Source organism: Cricetulus griseus, chromosome 7 (genome assembly GCF_003668045.3).
Source record: "Cricetulus griseus strain 17A/GY chromosome 7, alternate assembly CriGri-PICRH-1.0, whole genome shotgun sequence".
Taxonomy (NCBI): Eukaryota; Metazoa; Chordata; class Mammalia; order Rodentia; family Cricetidae; genus Cricetulus; species Cricetulus griseus.
In genome coordinates, this window is record NC_048600.1 from 45126409 (window position 1) to 45148296 (window position 21888).

Below are 21888 nucleotides of genomic sequence, written 5' to 3' on the forward strand. Positions count from 1 at the left end.
ATATATATTGAAAAAAAAAGAAGAAGAAGAAGAAGTGCATCCACTGGTCCAGACTACCCCACGTGGTTCCTGCTTGTCCTTCAGGGCCTGGCTGAGAGAGGACAAAGGATCTCTGAATTTGGTTGGGATTCATAGGGTGTCCCCAACTGTACTGTGACCCACCCTTAGGAGGTGGGAACCAGTGAGCACAAGCCCCTGTCTCCCAAGATGCTACCTGACCCAGGAGAACTTAGCCTTGTCTCCTTAGGTTGTCTCTCATCAGCTCTGAATATGTCTCCAGCCCTACCTGTCCCACAGAGGGAGGCCAGGGCTTCTGGAGAAGGGCAGATGAATCACCCCAAGGAATTCTGTCCCCACTGGGTGGGACAGCCATGTGTGCTTTTGACCGAAGTAGGAAGGAGGAAGATGCCCTAAGGAGCCTTGGCCTCTGGCCAAGTAGATTCCAAGGGAATTTTCCAGGAAAATCAGGAAGTAGAGTCTGCTCTTGGCCCAGTCCTCAAGACCTACTTTACAGGCACTGCAGGGAGAGAATAGCATACTGTTACCCCCTGACTTGCACCCCAGTAGCTCCTAGGAGGAGAAAGGATACCCTTAGTCAACACTGAGTGGCAGGAGCCTGACAGGCTCAGAGCAGGCAGCAGTGTGAATCAAGGTTCCAGTGTATACCCTGTGGCTGGCATGGTGTAAGCTCCGAGGGTAGGAGTGACCTCTCATGGGGAGGTAGAGACTGGGACATGGTACAAGGAAAATAGACACGGTGTCAGGTCCTTGGAGGAACTATAGATACCCCCCTTCTAATGGAGGAGGCCAGCATGCATCTCAAATCTCTGAGGGTCCACTTCCTGGACTTGTGCCAGGATGGGTAGGGTAAGAGGACTCCAGAGTTGCCTGGGGTCCCAAGTGCTGGTGGGTTAACCTGTCATCTTCTGCTCTGTGCCTAGTACTGCAGCAAGCTGCAGGTGGAGCTATGTCCATCTTTGAGACATGAGCACCCACTGTCCCTACTGCTGGTCACTCAGGCCACTGCCTGCTGAACTCTGTATTCTAGCAGGAAAGCCCCGCTCCTCCCTGGCTGGGGATTCGCTCAGGAAGCAGAAGTTTGCTTACATACCTTGAAACCCCCGGCCAGGGTCACACTGGGGTGAGATCCCCAGGGGCCACAGGCAGAGGCTGTAGGAGGAAATTTGGGAACCCCCTGCACACCTGCTGATCTGGGAGACATTCCAGGTTTTCTTTTAGGGTGTGAGGGACACCAGATCACACATGAGTGAAGCCAAAAGGGCAGGAGCCAGGCCCAGCTTCTGGCCACCACATGACCCTAGGCCAGTCACTCCCTGCACCTGACTGAAACCTGAGGCTAACTGGGATCTCTCTCCTACCTAGGGGACAGTATTTTCTGGTGTAGCCTCTTCCTGTCATAATGGCTGCGATTTTGGTAGAGTTCTGACTACTAACCTGTCAGCTCCCACATGGTCCTGGTCTGCCACCACCTGCCACCTTGCTTGGGGGTGGGTGGAAGAAACCTGTTTTTAAATAGCAAGAGATGAGTAAAGCCCCTCAGAGAGCGATAATGGATCAGGGAGCCACAGTAGACATCTGCTCAGCCAGATTCCTGGAGGACCCATCACCAGGTCCTGTCTACACTGGCATGGTGTAGCTATCTGGATGGGAATAGGGATGAGGGAAGCCCAGCTCATCACAAACTCTTCACCATAGCTGGTGGAGCAAGTCTCTCATCAGCTCCCAGGTCCTTGACCGGGTATGGAAGCAGACAGGAAGATAAGGAGCTCCCAGAGGGGGCTGTCTCTCCAAGGAGGATCCTTCCCTTGTTCTCCTGCACCCTTGCTTTTCAGAAAGCCTTGCCCCGAGAGCTGTGTCCCTATGGTATGGGGAACCCTTGGTGTATTCCCACATGTAACTCACACCTTTGTACAGATCACAATAATTCTTACATTCACGCTCACATCTGTTCCGACCTGCTATCCTTGTTATTGCACTTTGTCACTCTGGGTTTCAAGGACACTCAGAAGTGGTATGGTAATCTGAGGGTACAGACACCAGGAGCATTTTCCTGGGAGCCGGTTCTGGGCACTCCTATTCTTGCCCCTGAATGGAGCAGGCTCCTGGCTGCTTGGGGTCCATGAATCTGAAGAACAGCAAGCATGAATGGGAAGATCCTAGGCTGGGGAACTGAAGCAAGGGAGTTAGGGGAAGCCTCTTGAAGCTGTCCCAAGACCTGCTACCACTGCTGAGGGTAGCCAGCAGGTATGTTCTGAGGCCAGGTGCCGTGTGCCTTGTCGGTGTCCACACCTTGGACTCTGGGGAAGCTCTAAGAGGTTATTGGCAGAGGTGTGAGTCAGCCCACTGTGGCCTGGTGGTCCTCGTGTACCTGGACTAAAAGGGACCCGAGGATGCCTTGCTGTGAGTCGCCTCTGCCTTCTGAGAGTCACCACTTGTCCTCTGCTACATCTCAGCTAAATTTGTTTCCTTCAAATGCCAGGAAAATGGCTACATGCATCTCAGCAGCCTCACAGGACAGGGGCTCACAAATAGCCTGAACGTAATCTTGGGATAAAGTGCATCTGCAAGTCACTGAAACGTTACCCAGTTGTGACCCTGCCGAGGCTCAGTCTGCAGTGCCTACAGACCTCTGGCTCCCACCCCTTGAGAGTCAGATGGGTTTGCCATGCCCACTCTCTCTCTTTGGGTGGTGGTGGTGTGCTGTGTGTTGGGTATGTGTGGGTATGTGTGTGTTGGCAGACCAGAGGACAACTCCTGGTGTCCTGGTGTGGTTTATCATCAGACACCTTCCACTTTAAGACAGGGTCTCTTACCGGGCGTTGGTGGTGCACGCCTTTAATCCCAGCACTCGGGAGGCAGAGGCAGGTGGATCTCTGTGATTTTGAGGCCAGCCTGGTCTACAGGATCTCTGTGAGTTCCAGGACAGCCTCCAAAGCAATACAGAAAAACCCTGTCTTGAAAAACCACCAAAAAAAAAAAAAGAAAAGAAAGAAAAAAAGAAAAAGGACAGGGTCTCTCACTGTTCTGAAAGTTGCCTAGAAAGGTAGGCTGGCTGGCCAGCAAGCCTTAGGATCCTCTTGTCTTTATCTCCCCAGAGCTAGGATTAGAAGTGTGTATTATCAGTCTGAACTCTTTTATATTGAGTCTGGGGATCAATTCAGTCCTTGTACCCTGCAGGCGCTTTACTAACTGAGCCTGGATTTCTTGACGTGTGGATGAGGAAGAGCTCCTGGGAGTTCTTCCCCATACACAGCAGGAGCAAGGAGGTTAGAAAAAGCCTCTTAGCTGCTTTCCCATACCTGCTGCTGTCTTTGCTCCAGGACCTCCTCCATCCTTCTGAGCTGTTCCTTGCTCTCCAGTTTCTGGCCAGCTTGATCCTTTGTATTGAGATTTCTGTGGGTAAAGGCCCTTCATGGGTCACTGCTGGCCACCGGCCTCTGCTTGTTTTGCACAGGATTTTAATTGTTTCCAAACAAATCCTGAGGATGGAGTGTGCTCTGCACAGATAAACCAGCCACAGAGAGAGCAATGCACACCCTATCTTCCCACCCCGAGACGGGAGGCCACAGTCTGGCTGGGGTGGCGTGGGCAGCTGCCCAGGGATGTGATGCAATCACCCAGCAATATCCAGTGCTCTTCCCACCCGGCCACCTCTGAGTGCCCCTCCAGCCAGGCAGAAGGCTCTTAGGGAGTTTTCCTTCATCTGTTCTTGGCTTGGCTTTCTCCTTAATCCTATTTTCACCCATTTCTATCCAATTTAAGACAGCTTCTGTAAGTCAAAATTAGTTATCCTGTGTGATTCCTGACCAGTAGCCTCTCTGCTCACTGGTCAGGGTGGCCTCAGAAAGGAAACGCTTGGAGATCAGGATGGCAGGGAGTGGGACAGACACCCCACAACACGAATGGGCTTTGGGGTCCTAGACCCATGCCAAGAAGCCCTCACAGAGGGAAAAGGCCCCCTACCCAGACCCATAAAAACAGCCACTCCCACCAGCAAGCTTTCCCTAATTGCCCCATCTATCTGTGCCCAGGATCAGGGCTCCCTCCCCACTCCTTATATGTGTAGAAGCCCATGATCATGGCAGCCCCACTCATGAAACACTCAGCCCCCCGAAAAAGAACAAAGACACAGACAAAACAGGCAACAGAAGAAAAATACATAAATTGAACATCGTCCAAGCTAGCAACTTTTATATGATGAATCCAGGGAAATGAAAAGAGAAAAAAAAAAATCTTCCAAATGGGGAAGTTTTTCAGGCCATCTATCTGATAAGGAACTCGCATCAGTCACCATGGAGAACCATACAGCTCAGCAACAAGAGAACCAGGAATGGTGGTCCACGCCTATAATTCCAGCCTGTGATCCAAGGCTGGGGCAGAAGGATCGTTGATAGTTACAGGACAGCTTGAGTTACATAGCAAGCCCCTGTCTCCAAGAAAATAAAATGAAAGCCAGGTATGGTGGTGCATGCCTTTAATTCCAGCACCTGGAAGGCAGAGACAGGTGAATCTCTGTGCTTCTGAGGCCAGCCTGTTCTTTATAGTGAGTTCCAAGCCAGCCGGGACTGCAGAATGAAACCTTGTCTCAGACAAAGCAAAACAACAAAAATGAAACCCTAAAAACAAAGAACGGCAAGATGCCATTCTATATTTACAACGATATCTCTTATCAGAACACACACACACACACACACACACACACACACACACACGCACACGCACACGCACACGCACACGCACACACACGCACGCACACACACGCACACATGCACGCACGCACACGCACGCACATATACATCCATGAACACTTGACATTCCTCTAGAGCTGGGATGCAGAATCACACAAGACCTGCAATCCTTTCCGGGGTATCTGCCCAGAAAGCCCCCACCAACCTGGCTGTGAACATTTGCTTTGTTATTGGCAGCCATCTACATAAGGTGGGAGCCCCAACACTCACCAGAAAATGAGTGTGTTGAGCAGCTGCGGACAGGCCACACTGGAGTGACACCTGCAGAGAAGAGCAGGCTCAACCGAGAAATCTGGAAAACATGATACTCAAAAGAGGCTTAGACACAGGAGGCCATGTCTCATCATTCCGTTCACATGAGATGACTGGAATGGGTGACTTCTCAGACACGACAAGGTATTCGTGGTTGTCTGGGGTTGTGCACTAGGGAAGGACAGCTCCAGGGCTGCAGCTCCCTTTGGGAGGTGATAATATGTTCTAAAGTTGACTGTGACAATGGTTGCACAATTCTAGTAAAATCATGCCAAAGACCACTGAGCTATGCGCTTTAAAATAGCAAACTGCAGGGAATGGGAATTACATCCAACAAAAGAAATTATGAAAAAGATTAGGGAAGGCTGGCGCTGTAACTCAGTTGGTAGAGTGCCTGCTTAGCAGGCATAAAGCCTTGGGTTTTATCTCCAACAGTACACAAACTCAGGGTAGTAACCGGGGCTTTAATCCCAGTACTCAGAAGCAGAAACAGAAGGACTCCAAGTTCAAAGTCATCCTCTACATGGTGAGTTTGAGGCCAGTCTGGTTTTCAACAGAAAACACAAGCATATGATTTTATAAGTTGGATGTTGTGGTTCATACCTCTAATTTCAATAATTTAAAGGCTGGGGCAGGAGGATTGTCCAGAATTCAAGGCTAAGTCTGGGCTACATAATGAGTACCCAGCCAGCCAGTGAGATTCGACAAAAACAAAAACAAAATGAACAAGTGATCCAAGCCCAAACAACAGCAACAAACAAGGGAAGAAATCATGTCAAAAGAAACTAAGAAGGCCAGAGGTCTAGAAGAGCCCTAAGGAGGGCTGACAGGGGCTAAGGCCAGCCATAGCTTCCACTTGTGGGGCACAATAAAGACAGAAACACTTGCATTTCAGTGGTGTTTTGGTTGTTGTTTGCGGAGCATACACTCTGGCTGAGCTCACTGCAGACTTTTTCATATGTGGACTCAGTTGATCCTCGTGTGATCTGGACAGGAAGGGACCTTTATAGATGGAGAAACTGAGGCAAGCCCAAAAGGTCACCAGCTGATAAATGGGATACTAGTACTCTAGTTGTATCAAGGGACCAGAGAATTGCCCCTTGACTCCAGTGAAGCCTCTCCACACACAGGGAGGACCCTGTGGGAGATATATTCCTGGCATGGCAGTCCTTGCCAAAGAGACAGGATTGAGGTCAGTCCTTGGAGAATATTCAAGGCCATGGCAGGCTGCAGGCCAGAGAGGTGGGCTCTGAAACCACTATGACTAAAATTTAGCCATCTCAAGCCATGGGCATGCTGTTAATAAAAGAGTTCAGGGGTGGCTGTGGGAGCTCACTGGTGCCTGGACGGGCTACAGCCTTGAGAACAGAGTGTAGACCTGACCTCCAGGGCCCTGAAGGGGGGACAGCACCCAAGAAACCAGGACTCTGAGCACCCAGGACTCTGAGCATCCTGATCTGGGAGCATTCTGGGCTGAGGTCTTGGTTGTGTTTGTGTTGCCACTGTCCCAGGGTGGGAGCTGGAGAGCTGGAGTAGAGCCTAAGTCGTCACCGTTCCCATGAGGTACCTGTCCCACCAGCCCTCCCGGCATTAACAGGGTCCCTATGTCTGTTCCTTCCTTGGGACCCTCCCACCTTCCTGCTGGCTTGTGCCTAATTCTCACACCCAGTGTCCTGAGATCTGTGGGTTCTGGGCCCATCATTGTCTGGCTCCTCCCCAGCCCTGCAACATCTGCGAGGGGCTTCTGATGCTTCAGCCTCAATCCCAAGGGAATGCCATTGTCTATCCTTCTGCTGAGCCTTACTACAGACCATTATCGGTGGATAGATGACCATGGCCTGGTGGTACAAAGAGTCTTGCAGGACAGTTTAGTTTGTTTTTTAGAGACATGGTCTTGCTATGTAGCCCAGGCTGACCTTGAATTTACAATCCTCTTGCCTCAACTTCCTGAGTGCTGAGGTTACAGGTGTGCATCACTACACCCAACTTAAGGCCATGAGAATAGTTGTGGCAGGCTATTATCCCCACAGCCTACCTGGTCAACACCTTGATGAAGGACAAAAGAATAGAACAAGATGGCCCAAGCCAAGGGTAGTGGGAGGAGCTGGGCCAGGGCTAGACATGCCCTCTTCCATTGTGGCTATCTGTTCACAGTGTGGGAATCAGGGGAGGGAGAGTTAACCAGTGAGAAGTCTTTTTTGAATATGACACCTAGACTCCTCTGAGGAGAGATCTGGAGTTTATGAAAGCTGATGAGGACTCATGGGAACTCATGGAGTCCTGTGAGAGCCTGAGACACTGTAAGTACCCTCTGTCCTATTTCGGCATCTGGAGGCCACTGTTTTCTGCTAACATAGGCCCCAGTAGTCGCCCTGTCCACTTGCACTGGGCAGACTCAGAGGTGAGTATTTTGCCACAGAGAATGGGCCTGGCTCCAACATACACGGCCCCAGGTGCTACCCAAGAGTTGCCTCCAATGAAATCTGCTCAGGGCCATCATGATGGTTTTCTGGATCTGGCCAGTCACCTTGTCACCATACTCTGTTCCCAAAATTTTCAGGGAGTTGGCCTGAACACCCTTCTTCTACATGATGAAACAGAGTGCCCTGCAAAGTGTGGACTCTCTGCCACAAATTACCAACCACAGCAGGGGTTCCAGTCCTGCAGGCAAACATGCGTGTATACCTTCCTCATGAGCCTTTTAAGAACATTATTTGCCCTGAGCAGCAGCGTGTCCACAGAGCTCTCTTAGGCCAGGTTGAGTACCCCAGACCCTCTTCTTCCTTGTGATGGGTAGAATGAGGTCCAGCATGACCTGGTGACACTTGGCCTGCATTGCCCAGAGTGGCTGCAAAGCATGAATTCCTCTTTGGGACCCTGCCCATCCCCCAACTCTGAACAGTGTCTGTTCTGGGATGTTAGCCCCCTCCCACCCAGTGTTCAGGCCTTTGGTGAACAGGTTCATATCATTTACCTACTAGATAGGTTCCCTGGGGGCCTCCTCACTCTATACCCAGCTGAGCCAGTAGTGAACACAAGTCCTTGTCCTTAGAGGTACAGTAACCAAGACAGAGAAGGGTTAGGAGGAAGGAGCATACCTGAGACTGGTATTGGTGTAGGCTGGGTTTGACTCACACCGGGGTCAGCTCCTGTCCCTGTGTGCACATCCAGGTGGGTTTAGGCATTATGAACAATGCCACCCTCTCCCTCTTCCTGGGTAACCTCATTTTACCCAGTATTGTATAATTTTCCTATATCCAGCATCCCTTGAAAGTGCCCCTGCTACTCCTACCCAGGCCAGTAGCATGCTGACCTCAACAGCCAACTTGCAAAGCCTGGTATAAAGGACCAAGAAACTCTTGGCCTGGGGTAGGGGTGCTACCCATCTCTGACCCCATAGTCTCTGGGATGTTGAGGGGGCCTTGTTGATGAGAACAGCTCAGCATAAACAAGCAATGAAGACCTGAGCTTGACCCATAGAGCCCAAGTAAAAGACCAGGTATGGTGATGTGCACTTGTAATCCCAGCACTGGAAAGGTTGAAACTAGATAATCCCCTGGATCTAACTGGTCAGCCAGCCTAGCCTAATTGATGAGTCCCAGGTCCCATGAAAGATGCTGTGTCAAAATCAAGGTGGAGAACTCCTGGGGACACCTGAGCCTGAGCCCCAGCCTCTACACACAGAGTTGGTTTCGGAGAAAACTGTTGAATAGTTGGTCATAAGGTGGACACAAGTGGAAAGACCCAGCTTGTGTATGGGCTTCTTGTCATACAAAGCCATGAGGCTGCCTGACTTGCCTTCTGTGTTCCTCTCAGGGTAGAGGAGAGCTAATTCTGCTTTGCTGCAACTTCTCCAGCACACCAGGTACCTGCCTGGCCAACCCCCAATTTCCAGCTACAGGGTAGCATCCCTGCTTGCCCCTCAATCATGTGTCCTATAGATTAACATGAGGCTGTTTTCCTGCAGGAGTGGGAGATTCTGGGGGGGGACTCTGGACTATTGGGCCTTCAGAGTGATTGCTCTCAAGGCTGCAGAAAGGAGGGTGCCTACTGGAGTTGGGTGGCAAGAATAAGATGGTGTAGGGTAGGGCTTTATTTGTTTGTTGGTTGGTTGGTTTTTTTGAGACAGGGTTTCTCTGTGTAACAGTCTTGGCTGTCCTGGAACTCACTTTGTAGACTAGGCTGGCCTCGAACTCACAGAGATCTGCCTGCCTCTGCCTCCCCAGTGCTGGGATTAAAGGTGTGTACCACCACCTCCCAGCTAGGGTAGGGTTTTATGAGACTGCAGTTCATATACTCTCAGCTGCTTGTACATCTGCCTGTGTTGAGCCCCACTTACCTTGCCTGGCAGAGTGGCAGCTGCTCCAGGAGTGTCATCCTCATGGCTCTGTCATCTTCCTTCCTGTGTTCTTTTAAGCACCAGACATGAGCCATCTGTCCAGCTGAGGCCTGGCCACTACCCATTGTTCTCCCACCCCTACATGAGTTACACACACCTTCTAAGAAGTCCCCTGATGCTTCTCTGGAGGCCTGGGGGGGTGAGTCTGGTGGATTGACTTCCTGGGCCTAAGCTTTCTGGTTGCCAGACAAGGCATTCTTCCCTGGGGAACTAAGACATAACTCCACTGTGAGGACAGCAAACAGATCCAGGCCAATACCCTGGGCATCTTTGTGCCTTCCCTGGGGTCTCTTCCATGTCACTCTCCCATCCTCTCTTGGGCAAGGTGACAGTGACCCTCACCTTACCTAACAGTTGAGCAGAGCAAAGGGTCACTCTCGGCAGTCCTAAGAAGGCTACCATCAAGATCTGGAATGTGGGACGACAGCCTAGAATGACCATTCCCACGTAGACATTGGGGTGGGGGTGGGGAATGACAAGTCCATCCAGGATGTGTAAGGAGCAGATGCCTCTTACAGAAAATATTCTGAATCCTCATGGGCCCATTTGGCAAATCCATTCACTCATTCATTCACTCTCCCACTGTCTTAGTTTGCTTTCTATTGTGATAATAAACACCATCACCAAGAGCAACTTGGGGAGGCAAGAGTTTACTTGGCTTACATTTCCCCATCACCGTCTATCAGAGGGAAGTCAGGCCAGGAACAGTCAGGAAGCTGGTAGTAGAGACCTTGGTTCCACATTTACCTCTGTGGAATGAGCTCTTTGCCATTAGAGGTAAGCAGGAAGAAGCTGTTGTGTTCAGGATATTGCAGAGAGAGCAGGCTGGCCCAATGAGCTCTGTGGGAAGCTCTACATCATCAATGGAGCCTGTGGTTCTTTCTCATTCCAAAGAAATAAAGGAGATAGAAGACCAAGGCTCAGGATGGCAGGCCTTCATTGAAGACCAAGGCAAGCAGTCTTTCTCAGTGGGTTTACAAGGTTCCAATGTAGCTTATCAGCTCCAATGTAGCTTGGGCCTTGAGGACTGTCCCCCAGAGGCATGGTCCCTCCCAGCCACCATTGTAGGAGCAAGACCTGACAGCAGCAGGATGCTTGGGGAGTGAGAGGGTGGGAAATAGTCCTTCCTGGTCCTGTCTGAGCAGGGCAACCCTGCAAAGTCCCTGGGCCTTGTGGTTGTGACTATGGTTATAGCCACTGTTTCAATGGATGTTGAGTGTTCACCCTTCCTGGGTAGATGGCCCAACACTTGACACAAAGAGGTATCCACAGGATGTAAGAAGCAACCAGTACCCATATGGGACAAGCAGGTGCCTGTAGTTTTCACCTAAGGGGCACCCAGCAAGCAGAACAGTAGGAGTCAAGAGGCAAGGCTCTGAGGCTGCTGTGGTGCCAGGCTCCCTGAACACACCATCATGGAGACTCAGCTCTATCCCAGGTGAGGGTAGGCTGGCTGATTGGTGATGCTGACCCCACTCTGCCCACTCTGCTCCCTGGCTTCACATGTCCTGTGGGACCCTTCCTGTCCCCAGTGCAGCTCAGCTGTAGAATGGAGAACAGTAATGGCTCATGGGATGGTTAATCTTCATTGGATTTTCAATCACCTGGAAGGCAGCCTTTGGGTGTGTCTCTGAGGTTATTTCCAGAGAGGTTTAACTGAGGAAGACACACCTTGGATGTGGGTGACACCATCACATGGGCAGAGGTCCATGCCAAATGAAATAAAATGGAAAAAGGAGGAAGTCAACTAAGCACTAACATTCATCTCTCTCTCTCTGCTTTTTGACTGTGGATACAGTTTATCCAAAACCTCACATTTTCAGGGGCCAAAGAGATGGCTCAGTGGATAAGAGCACTGGCTGCTCTTCTGGAGGACCTGGGTTCAATTCCCAGCACTTTACACTCTACATTGGGATGGCTGGGAAAGTAATTGGGGGGTAGGACCCCACCCTTCAAAGGCTCTAATGTGTGCAAGAACAAATTCATCTGAAAGAGACTGAACAGAGTGTCTCTGAAGGAATTCCTCCCATGTTCAGCTGACAAGTGTACAGAGGCCCCTACAGCTGTGGCAGAAGAGAACCAGACTATGTGTTGAGCTGGGAACAGGACTTGGCCTTGGCTTTGTAGCCCACATGACACTTGTTTAAAGGCATGAAAATTGCAGAGGTAATGGAGGTTTGACCAAGGTTCTAGAGAGCTGCAGAAGTTAGGCAACACGTGGCAGGTTAGAGCCTCTGAAGGGAGGTCATTACATAAAAAAGGAGGCATTGCACGAAGTTGTGAAGGTTAATAATAGTTGGAACAGAGATGCTGGGATGGTGGAGGTGACAGGACTGTGGGACATCTTCTGAGGAAAGCTGCAGAGCAAAGTTTGCCTAGAGATTACCTGTGCTACAGGTGGGCAGCTCGGGAAGGACAGGGATGCCCAAGGCAGCCTTGGATAATGCCAATGTAAGGCCAGACTCCAGATGCCAGACATGGAGCTCCATGGTTTGGTATTCGTCCTGCTGGGTTTCAGTCTTGCTTTGGTTCAGTCTTTCCTGGCTATGTTTTCATCCCCCTTTGTGGAATGGGATTGTTGATTGTGCCATTGCAGATTAGAAATACATAATGCTTGTTAGTTTACAGGTGCTTACAGCTAAGAGTTTATCTTCAGCCTCAAAAGAGATCTTAGAATTTGGGCTTTTGAATGATGTTGAGATTTGTAAAAGACTGTGAGGGTTTTTGAAGGTGAATTGAATGCATTTAGCATCTCCAAATAGACATGATCCTTTAAAGGCCAGAGGCAGAATGTTACCATTTTTGAAGTGATTTGTTTGGCTGTGTGATGACTATTCTTGGTCGTCAACCTGACTATGTATAGAATTAACTAAAACCCAGGTACGTTAGCTAGGTACACCTGTGAGGGAGTGGAGGACTTTTCTTAGTTAAATCATTTGAAGTGGGAAGATCTACCTTTATTACCTGGGCAGCCTGTATATTTCTAGTCTCTGCCTATATAAAGGATGTAGAAGAAGGAAGCTGTTGCTCTTTGCCTGCTTGTCTTCACTCTCACTAATAAAGCCTTTGTTAGCATTAGAGGCTACTGCTTAGGGATTCCAGCATATACTGAAGACCATCTGAGACATCCAGCATTGTGGATGGAACAACTACTGGATTCTTGGACTTTCCATTGGTAAATAGCCATTGTCGAACTAGCTAGACCACAGCCTAGAAGCCATTCTAATAAATCCCATTTATATGTGTGTTCCGGTGTGTGTGTGTGTGTGTGTGTGTGTGTGTGTGTGTGTGTGTGTGTGTGTGTGTGTGTATGTGTACATATACAAATGAATGCAACTGAAGAATGGCTTTTATTCTATCAATTTTGTTCCTCTGGAGCAGCAGTTCTTAACCTGTAGGTTGTGACCCCTTTGGGGGGGTCCAATGACCCTTACACAGGGGTCACCTAAGACCATTGGAAAACAGATATTTACAATTCATAGCAGCCAATACAGTTATAAAGTAGCCACAAAAACAATTTTATGGCTGGGGTCACCACAACATAAGGAGCTGTGTGTATTAAAGGGTCACAGCATTAGGATTAAGAAGGTTGAGAACCACTAGGATTAAGAAGGTTGAGAACCACTGATTTAGAGAATCCTGACTCAGGTTGTCAATCAAATTGAACTTTTGGTGGTTAATCTTCATTGTCAAATTGACTGGATTCAAAGTCCTCAGAGATGTACCTCTGGACATATCGCTTGAGCCCATATTGTGAAGGCTAAAGTTATGTTTTAAGTTTTAATTACTATGCTTAATTAAAATTACTGTGCTTATATGTTAAATAAAATGCCTCTAACCTGTAAGCCCCATCTGTAAATCTCTACTTGCCCAAGGACAGATAACTTCCTGGAAAGCTGGGGGATGGTTCATATAAGAGAACAAGCTAGGTGTTTTTACAGGATGTACTTGATCACACATAGGTGGAAGGTACATAAGCAGGAAATACATCAGGATGTATGCTTGCCCCTGATTGGATGAAGGCAGGAAGTAACCTTGTGGAGTTTGCCTTTATAATCACCTGACTAATGTAATTTAGCGCCATTGTCTGGGAATCCTGGGTATGGATCTGGCCAGTGTCCATCATGCTGGGCCAGTACTGAATAAAGCTTGCCTCAGATTTGGCTCAAAAAATTATGGCAGTGGGTCTTATTCTCACCTGGTGTGAATATCTAGAAAGATTTAACTGAGGAGGGAAGAAATACTCTTAAGTGTGTGTGGCTCTGCCATGGATTGATCCTGGACTAAGTACAAAAGGGAAAAGGGAGGACATGAACCAACACCTTAATTCATGCCTTTTTGCTTCCTGACTGCAGATACAATGTGACCAGCTACTCACTTGCCCATCACCAAGTATTCCTGCCATGCTGTAGGCTTTCTTAAACTGTGAGCCCAAAGAAGTCATTCCTTCCTTATGTATCTCTTGTTGCCTATTTTGTTACAACAATAAGAAGTAACTAGTACATCTCTTAATGATACCACCTTCAGTTTTTTGGGATCTCAAACATGGGGAGACCAGGGCTGGGCAATATGGGACATATTCTTAATACTGAAATACAAGATTATCAGGATCATCTCAAGTATTAGTTTCGCTTTTATTGCTGATATAATTACCATGGCCAAAAGCAACTTAGGGCAGTGCGAGGTGGGAGAGTAATTTCATTTTATAGCTTACAATCTATCATCAAAGTAGGTCAGAACAGGAACCTAGAGTCAGGATCCCAGAAGCAGGAACTGAAGCAGAGGTCATGAAGGAATACTGCTTACTGGCTTGCTCAGTTTGCTTTCTTACACACACAAGGTACCTGCCCAGGGATGGCTGAAAGGTTCAGGCATTATGCTGGCCTGCCCCTGTTACCTGGTGGAACAGGCAGTACACCTGGTCAGCCCAGGGTTCCATGGGAACTAAGTCTGCACGCAGGTGCAGAGGACCCCTTTAAAAGACAGACCTCTGCCCATTTACTCTCTACTCTCTCTTTCTCTACACTCTCTCTCTACTCTTCTTTCTACACTCTCTACTCTTCTCCTCTCCTCTGTCTGCTTCTGCTTCTCTTCTCTCTCTCTCTCTATGGCGACCAGCCATGGCGGTCAGCCACTAACCCTGTTTCTCTTCTCTCTTAGTCTCCCTACCCTGCCGGGCCTATAATAAACTACTTAATATGTCTAATATGTCTCTTAGTCTTATGTCTCATCCGCTTCTTTTCTTATTTCTAATTTAAGCAAAAATTTAACAATGGCACCATCCACAATGGCCTTGGCTCTTAAAGAAAATACCCCCACACGCTTACCTACAGATGATCTGATGGAGACACTCCAACCCCAATTAGCAATCTCTTTTCCCAGATAACTTTCACTTGTGTCAAGTTGACAAAAACCTAAACTCATACCTCAAACACATTATGAGACACATATTAGAAAAAAAGGACTTTAGGCAAATTAGTATAATTTCAGAAATCTTTACGTATTCCAAACTGTGGAAATAAAACAAACAGCTACTGGGTACCATGAGTATACAGGAGTCTCTCCGTCAGTAGCATCACCTTGAGCCAAGCCCCTCTCTACCTTCAACCTCATCCCCACACAGAGCTCCATCTTCACCTATAGCCCCATCTTTCTACCAGAACCCCTCTCTACCAATACAAATGTCTGGCTTCAACCCCATCTGCACATTCAGCTCTATCTTGATTCTCAGTCCCATCTCCTCCCCTCAGCCATATCTCTACTATAAACTCCATCTTCATCCCAGACAATGATGAAACAACAGACACACAGACAAAAAATCTGGGATCTGGTGAGGAAGTGCTCACTCTGATGAAGAGCACCTGCTATGCAACCTGGGATGCAGCCCATTTATCAAGTACAGCACAAAGAAGAGGGGTTATCTAGTCACGGGAGATCTCATGTTGCAGGAGAAAGCTTCCTTTGCTAGGTTTAGTGTACACTGTCAACACCCCCACGGGGACTAGAGGAAGTCTTTGCCAATCCTGTGGATCTGAGGCACCGGAGTCCCTGACATGGCTATGCCCATATCAACAACACACATTCACTCAGGACTTCATCCACTCACCACAGCTCCATCTCCACCCTCAGCTCCATCTCCACCCTCAGCTCCATCTCCACCCTCAGCTGCATCTCCACCCTCAGCTCCATCTCCACCCTCAGCTCCATCTCCACCCTCAGCTCCATCTCCACCCTCAGCTGCATCTCCACCCTCAGCTCCATCTCCACCCTCAGCTGCATCTCCACCCTCAGCTCCATCTCCACCCTCAGCTCCATCATCTCCACACTCAGCTCCATCATCTCCACACTCAGCTCCATCTCCACCCTCAGCTCCATCTCCACACTCAGCTCCATCATCTCCACCCTCAGCTCCATCTCCACCCTCAGCTCCTTCATCTCCACCCTCAGCTCCATCTCCACACTCAGCTCCATCTCCACACTCAGCTCCATCTCCACCCTCAGCTCCATCTCCACCCTCAGCTCCATCTCCACACTCAGCTCCATCTCCACACTCAGCTCCATCTCCACCCACAGCTCCATCCCCACCCTCAGCTCCATCTCCACACTCAGCTCCATCTTCACACTCAGCTCCATCTCCACACTCAGCTCCATCATCTCCACCCTCAGCTCCATCTCCACCCTCAGCTGCATCTCCACACTCAGCTCCATCTCCACACTCAGCTCCATCTCCACACTCAGCTCCATCATCTCCACCCTCAGCTCCATCTCCACACTCAGCTCCATCATCTCCACCCTCAGCTCCATCTCCACCCTCAGCTCCATCATCTCCACCCTCAGCTCCATCTCCACCCTCAGCTCCATCATCTCCACCCTCAGCTCCATCATCTCCACCCTCAGCTCCATCTCCACCCTCAGCTCCATCATCTCCACCCTCAGCTCCATCTCCACCCTCAGCTCCATCATCTCCACCCTCAGCTCCATCATCTCCACCCTCATTCTTTCTCCATCCTCTTCCCCCTCTCCACACAGAGAGGTGGCTGCAGCTGGTGCCAACTCCTCTGAATCAATATTTACCAGGCTGAGAACACATCCCCAGGGTCTGGTGGTTATGGTGGCACAGTGCCCAGACCTTACTCTGGGCTGTAGTGTTGTACGTGACTGGGAATCCTCTGGGTTCCCTCACTTACGTTTGGGAAAATAACAACTATTTTTTAGTTTTTACCATGAAATGATCATTAATGCCTGGAGGGAAGGGAAATCTCAGGATAAAACCCTGCTGGGAAAATGAAGCTCACCCAGTGACTAGGCAGAGTCAGAGATGAGATTTTCTGAGGAGCAGCTCCACCCTGGGCTATTCCCCCAGGCCAGCTTCCTCAGAGTTCCAGTGGCAAACTGAATTGAGGACTGTGTGTATCCACCTTCTCTTTTAGACACAGGCAGAGTCTCTGTACTAAACCAAATTCCTAATACCTGAGTCTCTATGGGTGCTAACACTGGGCAAATTCTATGGGCAGAGAAGCTCTAGAACCCTGAAGGTCAACAGACCCTCCATCTGCAAGCACTCGGGTGGCTTCTATGTGGTTTTCTGTGTCTGTTTTGAGCTGATCATGACTTTCACAGGCTGTCATTCTCTCACTGGGACTGGAGGTTTGGGAGTAAATTGTAGATCCGTCAGTTCCTCCTCAGCCTTCTTCCCTTCCCTGTGTCCCCACAGGGTCTTCTCTGAGCATGCCTGTGTCCCTTTCCTATGAGAACACTGGTCCTGTTGGATGAGGGTCACCCCAGTGGCTTCATGATGAACTTTATCTTTTTCAAGGCCCTATCTCCAAGTATACTCACATTCTAAGTCCTGGGTGGCCAGAGTTTTACTACAAAGGTCTAAGGAGCAGCCCAGTAATGGTGACCATAGCCATCACCCCCTCAGAGCTCAGAGCTTTGGAATCTGCTTACACAACCAGGTGATGGCAACACTTTTCAATGCCTGGGAGAGACAAGGAGGAGATGTACACCCTTTTCAGCAGTTCCTAGACCTCCTGTCCATGAAAGACAGCAGGTGGCAGAGAGAGGGGTAGATGCTTCTAAAATGGATTTTTGAAAATTGATGAATTAGTTATTTTTGTTCCTTGAGACAGTCGTTCTATAAAGCACAGGACCTTCAGGTAACAACTACCCTCCTAATAAAGCTTTCTGGGTGCCCCAACATGGCCAGTGACAAATAGGCTTTTATACACTCCCCTCACTCTTGGGTTCCAGTGCCAGGCCCATAGCCTCTCTGGGCCTCAATTTACCCTATCTGTAAAATGGACCTAGCGGAGTCCTCATTGCAAAGTTGGGATGTGGGTGAATCCAGAGCAGAGTGTGCTTTTGACCACCAGCAATGGCGTTGATCAGGAAGCCATGTCTGAGGAGAAAAGGCCACTGTCTCTGGCCAGTGACAATGTTCAAGCCAGACCTAAGAGACCTAAATCTACCCACCTCTGCTCCCTCTCTGAGAAGCTGCTCTGCCATGGAGCCTGCTGGAGAAGTTGTACCCTTCCTGGGAATCACAGGTCCATGCCCACTGGGCTTGTCTGGGTTCAGTAGCTTGCTGGAGGGCCTTAGCCCTTGGCTCTCAATTGGAGTCTGCCTGCTTTTGGACAAGCAACAGAGGCCTGGTCCCTAGCAGACTGGCTGCCCATTAATGAAGCCTGATAACCATCAGCTGTGTACTGAAAGAGGCCATTATGTGGCTGCACTTTCTGGGGGGTGTTTGCCTTGTACTGAATCCAGGTACTGATGGGAGAGGGCATTAGGATGAGGCACTCTGGGATTGTCTTAGGAAGGTGACCAGCAGTTTCCTGAGCCTCTCAGAATAGGATCTTGGCTCCTGACCCAGAAGACCAATGGAGGTCCCTCCTGGACTCTGGATCCAGGCAGCACTTTTCCCAATGCCTGAAAAATGTATTTGGTATATGGCTGTGGTGCTGGTGGTGGGGTGGCAGAGCCATGCTGAGTGAGTGAATGAAGGTATTCAGAACTCAAGGCGGGGCCCATAGTATTTGGGCCAAATGTAGAAGGCTGGGGCCATAGTTCTTGGTGCCGTGCAGACCCGCTGCACTGGGGTCCTCAGGGTATCCTCCGAATCTGGCCATCCTAGACCTAGCCCCTCTGGTCCCCCCACCCACCTGGCCCTTGCTCAGCTCTGATGAGGGATTTGCTGTTTCTGCCTGGGAAGTCTGAGCCCTGTCCACTGCTTGGATAAGCATCTCACATCTCCGATGAGAACCAACCCTGCATAAGATGCTCATCCACTTGCCAGCAGGATGCTGGCTAATCACTTTGTCTCTGAACTATTGGGAAAGATCCGTTGGCTCTGTGACAACCAGTGGTCAGATGAGTCACTGGCTGAGCCATCTTGGCCCCATGGGCCTTGCACTTTATTGAGGTAAAAGGCAACACACACACACACACACACACACACACACACACACACACACACACACACACACCTACAGAGAGAGAGACAGAGAGACAGAGAGAGAGAACATCTTTTTTTTACCTTTTTATTCTGGGATTGAACTCAGGGCCTTGTGCATGCTGGACAAGCACTCTACAATTGAGCTACATTCCTAGCCTCTTTTTACCTTTGTTCTATTTTATTCTACTTATTTTGAGTGTATGCATACATTTGTGTGTGCATGTGCACACATGTGTGCATTTATATAGAGAGGCCACAGGTTGATGTTGGATGTTTTCTTCAAAAACTCTCAATCTTATTTTTAAAAAGATTTTATTTATTTATTATGTATACAACATTCTGCTTCCATGTATATCTGCACACCAGAAGAGAGCACCAGATCTCATTACGGATGGTTGTGAGCCACCATGTGGTTGCTGGGAATTGAACTCAGGACCTCTAGAAGAGCAGTCGGTGCTCTTAACCTCTGAGCCATCTCTCCAGCCCCTCTCAATCTTATTTTTTAATTAAAACTATTTCTAAGGTTTATTGAGAGAAGCAGACGGGGACACACACACACACACACACACACACACACACACACACACACACAGAGAGAGAGAGAGAGAGAGAGAGAGAGAGAGAGAGAGAGAGACCACATTCCTTGTTGAGAGTATGAATGTCAGAGGACAGTCTATGGAAATGGGTTCTTTCCCTCCACCATATAGATTCTGGGGATTGAACTCACATCGTCAAGCTTGGTAGCAAGTACCTTTATCCACTGGTCATCATGTCTATCCATCTCATTTTTTGGGACAGGGTGTGTCACTGAACTTGGAGCTCACTGATTGATCAGACTGGCAAGTCAGGAAACCCTGGGGACCTGCCTGACTTCCCCTAGGATTCCAGGCATGAACACTGCACCTAGGGTTTTATGTCAGTGTTGGGGATCCCAACTCAGGTCCTCACACTTGTGCAGCTAGCACTTTACCAACTGAGCCATCTTTCTAGCCCCGTACCTGTATTTTGAGCAGAGTCTCACTAAGTTGCCAAGGCTGTCCTTGAACTTCTGATCCTCCTACCTCAGCTCCCTAGTGTTAGAATTAGAAGCCTGTACCTCACCTTAAACCTTTAAACTATCTTAAACTGAATGATTCAGCAGCACTTCAGGCATCCCTAATGTCATGTGATCACCACCACAGGCTACTTACAGAACTTCCTCGTAACCTCAGAGAAAGCCTATGTCTGCTGGCTGTCCCTTCCCAACCCCTGGTGACCTCTGACCTGAATCTGATTGGTTGGTTGGTTATTTTTGAAAGTACTAGGGACTGAACCCGGGGCTGTACAGATACCAGGCAAGTGCTCCACCAAAGAACCATAACCCTACCCAGGTCCTGTCTCTTTGGATCAGCCTGTTCTGGACATGTATGTGTTTAACATTAGTCCTGTAATCTGGCTCCTGCATTGGCATGTTCTTGAAGTTGATCTATGTTGTGGTGTGTGTTGGTGCTCCACTCCTTTTCAAGTCTGAGTAAGATTTCATACATGTCCATTCAGCAGTTGATGGTTGTTGTGGTTGCCTCCACTGTGAGACTCTCAGAGTCTTGTCTGAAGGGCTTTTCAGCTGGTCATGTCTGAAGCCCAGGCAGCAGGTCCCTCACACAGTGTTCTAGCTGAGCTGCCTCCATGAATTGGAATATAGCTTTCTTTCTCCAAGGACATAGCCACACCTAGGGCCCCTAGGAAAGGGAATGCCGATATGACCTCCAGTTTTATGTCTTTGCCACCCAGGGTATTTTTTTCCCCATCTTGATCACCCTGAGAACTGTCCCTGGATGACAGAACCCTGGGAACAACAGAAGATTCAGCCATACCATTCCCCATGATATTGCTTCCTAAGGTGTCTGTTGGGCTAGAGAGATTGCCCAACCAGATAGCCACCCAATCCCAGCTCTGGAAAGACACATGGAGACCTGAAGGGAAATATTTTGAGAAAATATCTACATGGATTCAGAAGTTCAGAAGTAGGAACTTTGTTAGTCAAGGTCCCCATGACTAACCAGAGTCAGTTGTCAGCCCTCAGAGGTCATCTGGGGTCAGAGGTCACCTGGGGTCGACCTGTTCTGCTTGACCCTGAGACTTGGCTTTACCTTCCTGTTTCCTCAAAAAGTAAGCACAAGAGAGCTAGAGTGGTCCCAGAGGGCACTGTAGTCCTGCTTGGAAGGAGGGTGTTAGCTTTTTTTGTTACTGTGATTAGACATCTGAAGGAAATAACTTAAATGGAGCAAAGATTCATTTTTGGTTCACAATTTCAGAGGTTAGTCCTTGGTCACAGGGATCCATTGCTTCTAGGCTTGAGATGAGAGGCATGAAATCACCGTGAGGAGTGTGGAGCAAAGCAAGAAGCTGAGAGACACAGAGGAAGGGGTCAAGGACAAGCTATAGTCCTCAAGGCCACACCCCCAGGGACTACTTTTCTAATCAGGGTCTCTTATTGCTTAGTTTCCTGGGAAAGCCATCAGATTACCAATCAGTCAGTGGATTAATGGACACACGTGGTAAGAGCCTGAGCAATTCTTGTTGTGGGTACGGTCAGGAAAGGATCTTCAGATGTGGTGTCCCTTTGTTACCTGGGTTAACCCTAAATCCAATGACTGTGACCTCATGACAGATGATAAAGTGAGATTGGGGGAACAGAGAGACAGGGAAGTCTGTGAAGATGGGAGCACAAACCAAACAGACACCACCATAAACCATGAGGACCTGAAGCTGGAAAACAAGTAAGGACCTTCTGGTGCCTCTGGACTCACCTTGGTTCTGGATTTCTGGGCTACAAGATGTCAGTTGTTTTATACTAGCAGTCTGCAGCCTCAGCTCTTCGAGTGCAGGTGGGAATAGGTTGGGAGGACTGAGCCTCCTCATCAGAAGCGAGCAGCGCTGAATGCTGACCTACTCTACTATACGTGGGTCCAAGGTCTTCCCCAACCCAGGCTGTCTGGGCCCCAGGTCAGGTCCAGACAGAAGCAAGTACT